This window comes from Palaemon carinicauda, chromosome 12 (genome assembly GCF_036898095.1).
Source record: "Palaemon carinicauda isolate YSFRI2023 chromosome 12, ASM3689809v2, whole genome shotgun sequence".
Taxonomy (NCBI): domain Eukaryota; kingdom Metazoa; phylum Arthropoda; class Malacostraca; order Decapoda; family Palaemonidae; genus Palaemon; species Palaemon carinicauda.
The window spans coordinates 135,200,774-135,210,314 of record NC_090736.1 but is presented as its reverse complement, the minus strand read 5'-3'; positions in this window follow the sequence as shown (position 1 = coordinate 135,210,314).

The window sequence follows — 9,541 nt, the reverse complement described above, 5'->3', positions numbered from 1 at the left end:
GTCAGTCTCTAGGGTATTTTCCTGCTTGATAGAGCACTGTCACTGTCCCTTGCCTCTGCTATTCATGAGCAGCCTTTGAACCTTTAAAAGAAATCCTTAATGTAACATAGTAAACTTTAATGTCTCTAGTTTGAGAGAGTTTTACCTTGAATGTCTTGTCTAGAAAATCTCTTGGATCAAGAGAGTTCGGCCGAGAAAGTATATCCCTTTCAAGAGTTTTGCCTAGTAAGTGTCTCACTTCTAGAGTTTTACTTAGAAAGTGTGTTACTACGAGAATTTTACCTAGAAAGTGTCGTACTACGGGAATTTTACCTAGAAAGTATCTCACTTTGGAAGAATTTTGCATTCATTGTTTTAGTTTGAAAATTTTTTACCTAGAAAGTGTCTCACTTCGAGAGTTTGCCAAAAAAGTATGTCTACGAGAGTTTTGCCTTGAAATTCTCAGGTTGAGTCAGATTTCCCTTGAAAGTATGTCACATCAAGAGTTTTGCTTAGAATGTGTCTTACTCGGAGAGTTTTGCTTAGAATATATCTTACTCGGAGAGTTTTGCCTAGAAAGCCTCAGATTGAGTGAGGTTTGTCTAGAACATCTCTCAGATTGAGAGTTTTGCTCAGAATGTTTCTCAGAACCAAGTGTGTTGACTAAAAATTGTCTCAAATCGAGATAGTTGCCTAAAAAGTGTATCCAATCAAGGCAGTTGCCAAAAATGTCTCAAATTGAGATAACTGTATAAAAAGTTTCAGCTCAAAAGAGTTGCTTAAAAAGTCTCAGATGAAGAGAGGTGTCTAAAAAGTGAATTCAAGAGTTTGCCTAAGAAATTTCAAACATGGAGTTCTAGCTAGAAAAGTCTCACTTTGAGAGTTTTACCTAGAAAGTCTTGTGTTTAGAGTTTTGTCTATGAAATGCTAAACTTCACTAGTTCTGCCTAGAAATTCTCATTCTTCTCACTTTGAGACCTGTTTGCAGTAGCAATTAATGGGATATCCTCAGTCATTCCCCAGGATGTTCTCTCAACATTATTTGTGGATGATCTCTCAATATCATTTGCTGGAACTAAAATAGCAATGGTTGAGAGAAAAATACAACTCTCTATTGACAAAATGAATGGATTTAAGTTCTCGACAAGTAAAACTACCGTTGTCTATTTTTGTCGTATCCGGCGAGTACATCCAGACCCGGATATATACATTTAAGGTCAACGGATACCGTGTTTAAGTGAAGCTAAATTTTTAGGTTTGATATTTGATTGTAGGCTTACATGGGTTTCTCACTTAAAAGCGTTAGAAGCAAAATGTCTCGAGGCTCTGAATATTTTAAAAGTATTGTCCCATACATCATGGGGGGCAGACCGCAATACTATCTTGAAATTATACAAAGCCTTGATTTTTTCCAAAATTAGTTATGGATGTGAAATATACTCCTCAGCCACCCCAAGCTGGTTAAAGATATTAGATTTAATACATCATGCTGGTATTAGATTGTCCACAGGAGCAGGATTGTCCTCACCTATCCCAAGTCTCCTTGTTGATGCTGGAGAGTTACCTCTAGACCTTTACCGAATGTCTGCTATTATTTGGTATTGGTTTAGATTGCAAAGACTCCCTAACTCATTAGCCTTTCACACTGCAAACCTAGTAAGACACACATCATACTTTGAGTTGCACCCAAAATCTCTTCAATCTTATGAGTTTCGGGTGAAACAATTATTAAACAATCTTGATATAATTAGAAGTAAGGTGCTTCCATTTAAGGTATCATCAACGCCTCAATGGAAATTACCTGACGTATCTTTTTGTAAATATTTTATTGGAGTTAAGGAGAATATGACCGACTTAGAATCCAAGTCTCTTTTTATGGAACATGTTGCAGAACATAGGGGATCGACTTTTATATATACTGATGGCTCCAAATCTGATGCTGGTGTTGGATTTGGAATACATAGTAATGATTTTAATAGTAGAGGTGCACTTCCTCCAGTAGCTTCAATATTTACTGCCAAACTGTATGGCATACTAACTGCTGTTGAGAAAATACCGTTGGAAAAGGAGGGTAATACTACCATTTTTAGTGATGTAAGGAGTGTCCTTCAAGCTTTAGAAGTTTTTAATTCTAGTAACCCTCTAGTTTTAAAGATTTTAGAATGCCTTTTTATTACTGAAGTGAGAGGTATAATGGTTCAATTTTGTTGGGTTCCAGCACATGTGGGTGTGTGTGGGAATGAGAAGGCAGATTCCTTGGAGAAAAATGCTGCATCCGAGTTGCTGCCAAGAAGGTACCCCATTCCGTGGAATGATTTCCTACCTAACATCAAAAAATTGCTTTGCAATAAATGGCAACAGCACTGGGATAGTCTAGATGGAAATAAAATGAGAGAAGTAACAAATGTCATATCTCCTTGGAGGTATAACATGATGCCCCGAAAATGGGAGAAGTCTCTCTGTCGTCTCCGTATTGGTCACACTCGGTTGACACACGAATATCTGCTGAAGGGCCAACACCAACCGTACTGTGACGACTGTTTAGTACCTCTAACAGTGAGGCATTTGTTGACCGAATGCCCCAATTATAATAACTTAAGGAATAGATATTTGTTGAGGCTTGAGGTGAGGGTGGCAGGTTCATCCTTGCCAAGATTCTTGGACATGGTGTGTCTTACTATGCAAGTGGCATTTTTAGATTTATTTCAGAAGCAGGTCTTTTGAAAACTATTTAACTTTTATAATGACATTCAACTTTTATGGTTTTAATTGAATATTATTTTATTTTTTATATATACTGTATGTATATACTAAATGATCTCGGCGTCAATGACCTTAGATGTCAGGATGCCTGAAAACTTTAAATCAATCAATCAATCAATCTCACTTTGAGAGAGTTTTGCCTATTAAGTCTCTGATTTTGAGTTTTGTCTTGGAGATGCTGAACTTCACTATTTCGGCCTAGAATTCTCAGAATGAGAGGAATTTCTCTGGAAAGTGCCTCATTGTTTTGGGTAGGAAGTCTCAGTTTGAGAATTCTACCTAGGTCTTTCATATTGAGAATTTTTCCTAGAAAGTATCTCTAATCGCGAGTTTTCCTCAGTGTTGTCTCATAGTTTGCCTTTTTTTTAAGTGGTTTAATGGCTTATAGAAGGGCCATGGATGCCTAGTGGTTTATCAAGAGGTTGCCTTTTCTGTATCTGTTCCGTGTCTCCCTCTCTAGTATCCATTTTCAAAACCATCATGACTGCCCTTCCTTCATTTGAAGTGGCTGTGCTGGAGGGTACTTAACCTTGCATGGTGTTGGATTTGCCATGTTGACCAATTTAGTCTTTAGTCTCTGGGTTGTACCAGTTGGTTTTTGTGTGTACATACATACATATAACAAGGCACTTCCCCCAATTTTGGGGGGTAGCCGACATCAACAAATGAAACAAGAACAAAAAAGGGGACCTCTACTCTCTACGTTCCTCCCAGCCTAACAAGTGACTCAACTGAGTTCAGCTGGTACTGCTAGGGTGCCTCAGCCCACCCTCCCCTGTTATCCACCAATGTGTGTACATATCTTTGTTATAATTATTAAGTTTCTTTTTAAGTATGATGAAACTTTTATTATTGCTTTTAATTCTTATTCTGTCTGGAGGTGTTGTGCAAAATACAGAACCAGTACATCCTAAACTTCGTCAGTGTTGTCTAATGTATTGCATTATTCGTTGACTGCTTGGCAATATTCAAGACCTTATAGTTTAGTGCAGACAGTATGATATTCTTTTGTGCTCAGAATGAGGTACTTATCTGAGCTCATGTCTGGTTTTAAGAATTCAATAATTTTGAAAAAGGATTCGATTCCCTGGGCTAGGGGAATGGCAATATATATTAGGACTGAGTACCCTGCTTGTCCTTAATCCTGCTATGAATGTGGATGTCATGAGATGCAGGTAATAGAAGTTTGTGGCAGGCATAACTTCTGTTTTTGTTATCGTAGTCCAGACTTGGATGATCCTATATTTGATTATCTTACTATTATGGCTAAGATACAAAATGATAGAAAGGCCTATTTCGTTCATGTTGGTGATTTCACTGCTCACCATAGGGAGTGGTTAAATTCTGTTTCTCCTACCGATTTGCCATAACTTAACAGCTTTAGAGTTTGCCTCTGAATGAGGCTGTGAGCAAATCATAAGTGAAACTACTCACAGGTCTGGTAACTGTTTGGACCTAGTACAGACTGACTTCCCTGCTGTTATAACAAATTAGGTTGGTTCTCCAGTTGGGACTTCTGATTATAATTTGATTTTGTTAGTACAGAAAGGGTTTTCACGACCAGTGGCCAAACAGATGTCTAGATATCTCAGGAGATCATCATTCTCAGTGTATCAGATGAAGTGAGCAATCTTTTGTCATGGTCATCTGGTTGGACATTCTGGTATGTGTAAGCTGCCAGAATACTTCCAGAAAGTGGAGGACTTCCTAAACCTACTACTGTGCATGAGCTACGGTGATTCCTGGGACTGGTAAACTTCCAACGGATAAAAATACTGCTAGATTCTGCTGAGATAGCATTTATATTAACACGCTTCCAGAAGACTAAAATTACTGTCAGATCTTTGCTCAGACAGCATCTACAGTAATTTAGATGAGCAGCCTGTCCCTGATGTGTCATACTCATGTAAGATTTATTTAAAATCTCAAGCAGACTGGAATGGCATTTTGAGTGATCTTTTGAGAGCTTGAATTGGTCACAATTGTATAATAGTGTTGTTCTTTTGAATGAGAATCTGGTCAACGTATTGATGGGTGTATCCTTTTTCGTGTGGTAAAGTACCTAGTGAAAGACGAACTCTGGTTCAATGATGATTCTAGACGTGCTTATCTGGAGGAGGAGGCCTGTCATCTTTGTAAGGGTAGCATAAGATTTTACCTGGAATAACAGCTAAGAGCTGTTACTCAGAGACTTTAGGTTCAACTACAAAAGAATACAATTTAACCATAAAAGAACCCAAGAACATAAGCTGTGGACCACCCTTAAATCTGCACTTGAACCAGGTGGCTGTTGCTCACTATCAAAAGGAAAAGGCAACCATTTTTAGCTGATATAATTGATAGTGAGCAAATTAATGAGAAACTTAGATCTTCCTTGTTCCTGTTTTCCTGAGGTTAAACCAACTAGTTTAACTTTTTGGTTCCATGAAGTTAAACATTCTCTTGTAGCTTGATGCTTATGGAGGTGTAGACCCTAATGGTAATTTTCCTGTGTTTATAAGACCACTGATTTCTTTTTGCTGTTGTTGGGAATTGGTAATTTCAATCCATCCTTTGTTCCTTTGCAATGGCCTTGGAACATGTGATGCCCTTCTTATAATCTTCAATTATCATCGTATTGCACCAACTTGTTTCCAGTGCATAGCGGCCAGATTCCATTCGTAGAGGTGCAAATCTCCACAGATTGACCCCTGTTCACACCCCTGAAGTATGTGGTTCATTGTCAATATGGGATTCCCACATGGGCACTCAGCAGAGGGAGTGTGACTCCACTCATGAAGATTGTCTCCAGTCCTTCCAACTCTAGCTCTTGCTTGATTAAGAGTAGCCTAATCCTTTCTACAGAGGGTTGTTCCCTGGGGGAAGAGACTCGCATGGACTCTAGATGGCCTCGCCAGGTGGCCAGTGGTCTGTTTCTATCCATCGTTATAGGCAGCAAGTTGCTGACTCCATCAGGTTGAGGTTAGTGGTCGCTATGAAGCTCTTGTGTGATTTCAATCTTTGTCCAACCACCGGTGATCATAGAGTGAGTGCCTTTCATCATTCTCTTGTTTATATTTTTGGGTCTTTCAGTGCAATGCCTGTCAATCTATAGAAAACTGGAATGGGTGTTGGTCTTAAGGCACCTGTAATTATGCTACATGCTTGAGTGAGTTCGACGTCAATGTCAACTTTATGGGAATGACGTGACTTTTCCCGGACTGATGAGCAGTATTCGTTAGTCGAGTATTTTAATGCCAAGGTGTTTTTCTAAGGGTTGGAGGATTTGTCCCCCAATTTGAATTGGCCAATTTTCTAAAGAATTTATTTTTAATAGCTACCTTCTTTACTTTCCTATATGCTCCCTGAAAGATAGTGTTTGCTCTAATGTAACGCCTAAATAGACGGGGAAGCTATCAGCCTTCAGTTTCTTATCATGCCATGAAATGTTCAGCTCCAATTTTGCCTGGTATTTTTTAAGATGGAAAGGACATACTTGTATTTTGTCTGGGCTGGCATTTAGGAAGTTTTGCTTTTAGTATTAAGATCTTTTAAAGCATATGCTTTCAGTGGTAGCAAATGAATCTGACTGGATGGCTGGGCACAGATCATCTGCATATACAAATCTATGGATTTCTTTAAACTGAGGTTAATCGTCTGTATAGATGTTGAAAATCATTGGGGCCAACATAGACCCCTGTTGGAGGCTGTTATTCCATATTTCGCCATCTGGTTTTCCTTCCATTCAACAAAGAAAACTCTCTTATTCAGCAGTGACTGGATGATATGCACAATGCTTGAGTTATGAATAACTTTGGCAAGTTTCAAAAGTGACCTGTGGTTCACTGTCATAGGTTGTTGATGGGCCAACAAATATTGCCCCTGGGATTTTCCCAAGCTCAAAGCCATCCTCAGTATACTGAGTGAGGCTAAGAACCTGATAGCCGCAGGATTTTTCTGCCCTGAATCCAGGTTTTCTTCGTCTGTAGGAGCTAAGCGGGCCATCATCATCTGTTTGTACAGTTTGTTTGTATAATATGCGGACATATTGGCCGATAGCTCTTAGGGATCACTGGGTCTTTGACAGATTTTAAAGCCACAACTTTAACTCATACCATAGTTTTTTTTATCTGGAATATTCCTGTATAGTTGTTAGGAAATGCCAGTACCCATGATATAGTCCTGCTGCCAAAGTGCAGTATTATCTCGGCTGTAATGTCATCCAGACCAGCAGCTTTCCTAGGTTTAAGATGTTTCATGGCTTCTTGGAGTTCTTCAAACTCCTTATTTTCTTGCATGGAACGTTCCATCCTTCATTCTTTTGAGATATCCTCGTTCTCTTATATGGCTTTCCATTAAGTGAGAGTTGTTTTGCTACTGCGTTAGGTGTTACTGCAGCTATTCTTGTTTGAGTGTTCTTATTCAAATTCAATTTACTGATTGTTTTCCATGCTCTCTAACTGTTCAGAGCCATACATGCTGGTTATCAGTTCTTGCCATCTCTCCTTTTTATCATTGGCTACACAAGTCAACAAAAGCACTCCTAGTTCTATGGTGTCTCGGGCAAACGGATCTGAATTGTAGGCCTGATGTCAACAGAAATAGATCTGTGTTGAGATTTTGGATTTGGGTCACAGATTGATCAGTCTGTGTTATATCCTCTCTTCCATCTGGTGTCTATAAAAAAAAATGGCAAGTCTTTTCCACTAAGAAGAATGGTTAGGTTATTATTTAGAGCCCATTCTTCAACAGCCTCTCTATCAGTGTTATTTTGGCTGTAGCCCCATATGGTGTAGTTTCCCAAAGAAATATCTTACTTCAAAAGAGGGTTTTGCCTTGAAGTCTTTCCCTTCAAGAGAGAATTTTGCTCAGAAAGTCTCTTCCTTCGAGTGAGATTTACCTCAAAATTCTACCCTTAGTTATACCAAGAAATTCTCTTCCTTTGAGAGAGAGTTGTACCCAGAAACTTTCTGTGTTCAAGACTTTTGTGTAGAAAGTCTTTTCAAGAGAGAATTTTGTCTTAGAAAGTCTTTGAGAGTTGTTCCTGGAAAGTCTATCAAAGTTATTACTGGAAAGCCTCATTTGAGAGTCGTTACTGGAAAGTCTCCATTGTTTGAGAGTCGTGCCCAGAAAGTCTCCATTGTTTGAGAGAGTCGTGCCCAGAAAGTCTCCATTGGTTGTGAGTCGTGCCCGGAAGTTTCCATTGTTTGAGAGTCCTGCCTAGAAGTCTCCATTGTTTGAGAGTCCTGCCCGGAAGTCTCCATTGTTTGAGAGTCCTGCCCGGTAGTCTCCATTGGTTGTGAGTCGTGCCCAGAAAGTATTCTGTTTGAGTCATGCCCAATAAGACACTTGTTTCAGAGTTACGTTTGGAAAGTCTTTCTTGTTTGACGGTTTATGCTTGAGATAGACACACTTGTTTTCGAGTTGTGATCAGTCTTTATTCAAAGGAGTTTTGCCCAGGGACTTTGTTGGCTCAGAAAAGTTTTGCCGGGAAGGTTGTTGGTTAACAGAAGTTATTTTGGGAAGTTTGTCAGTTATTATAATTAACTGCTAAGCTACAACCCTAGTTGAAAAGGCAGGATGCTATAATACCAGGGGCCCCAACAGGGAAAATAATTTTGCCTATGAATTATGTTGGTTCTAAAGTTTTGCCTACGAGTTATATAAATGAAAAGTTTTCATTTCAATTATGTTTTGCACTGGAACTTTGTTGGTTCAAAAGTTTTGCCCGGAAGTATGTCGGCTCAAAAGAATTTGGCTGAGGAAGTCTCTCTGTTCAAAAGAATTTTGCTTCTCAAGTTTGCTAGTTAAAAAGTTTTCCATAGGAGGTTTGTTGGTACAAAAGTTTTGCCTAGGAAGTTTGTCAATTCAAGAAAGTTTTGACCTGCAAGTTGCGATTCGAGAGCGTTTTTCCTAGGAATTGGTCCAAGAAAGTCTTGTATTTTTTCAAATTCTGTCATTTTGGAAAAACTTAGTGTCTGATGGCAAGGGGAAGAATAGAACATAGGTTTCATATTTGCTTTGAAATTTTGGATATGTGCGCACTATTGTCAAGACGAGATTGAGTGGTAGAGGAAAGAAGAGCAATAATAAGTAAGGATCTTTTTACTTTGAATAAGAAACATCAAAATCTGATAATAGCATACTAAACTATTATTTTTGACCAGTGTTGAAACTGCAAGATTGCACTTTTAGAAAGCTTATAATTTTACTTGAAATGAGATTGAAGATTGTCCAGATGCTGAAAAATATTCAGATTATCTTGTTGAAAGGTAGATTTACATTTTAGGAAATGCTGAAAGATCTTTTAAAGGTTCAGACTGTTGTAAAAATAGACCCCAGAAAGTAAATTAAAATGTGATGGTTTATCAACTAGTATCAGCATTTTAAACCAGTACTAGTTGGTCATAGATGTAACAATGGTAGCCCTCTCTTCTATCTGAGAAGGCGATGCTTATGTAGTCCTGTGTGGAGAGAGCAAAATAAAACTACAATTTCATTCTGTATAAATGAGGAATATGAAATTAATTTTTAGTAGATGTGCTCAGATAAACAAAGCATCAATATCAAATGGTCTTTTCTGATGGAACTTTTAATATAAGAAATGGCAATTAAATATTGGATAAAACACCCAAAGAATTTAGTAAAATTTATCTCAGACCCTAATATTGGCTAGTTACTTCACGTGTACTGCGAAGGCTGATTAAAAGCAGGCTTTCTCTGCACGTCCATTTACCCGACTCAATCACTTACATGGAATTGTGTCGGGCTATAAGACAATTTAGGTGTTTGGGTCACTGTTCTGCTTTTTGAAGGAAGT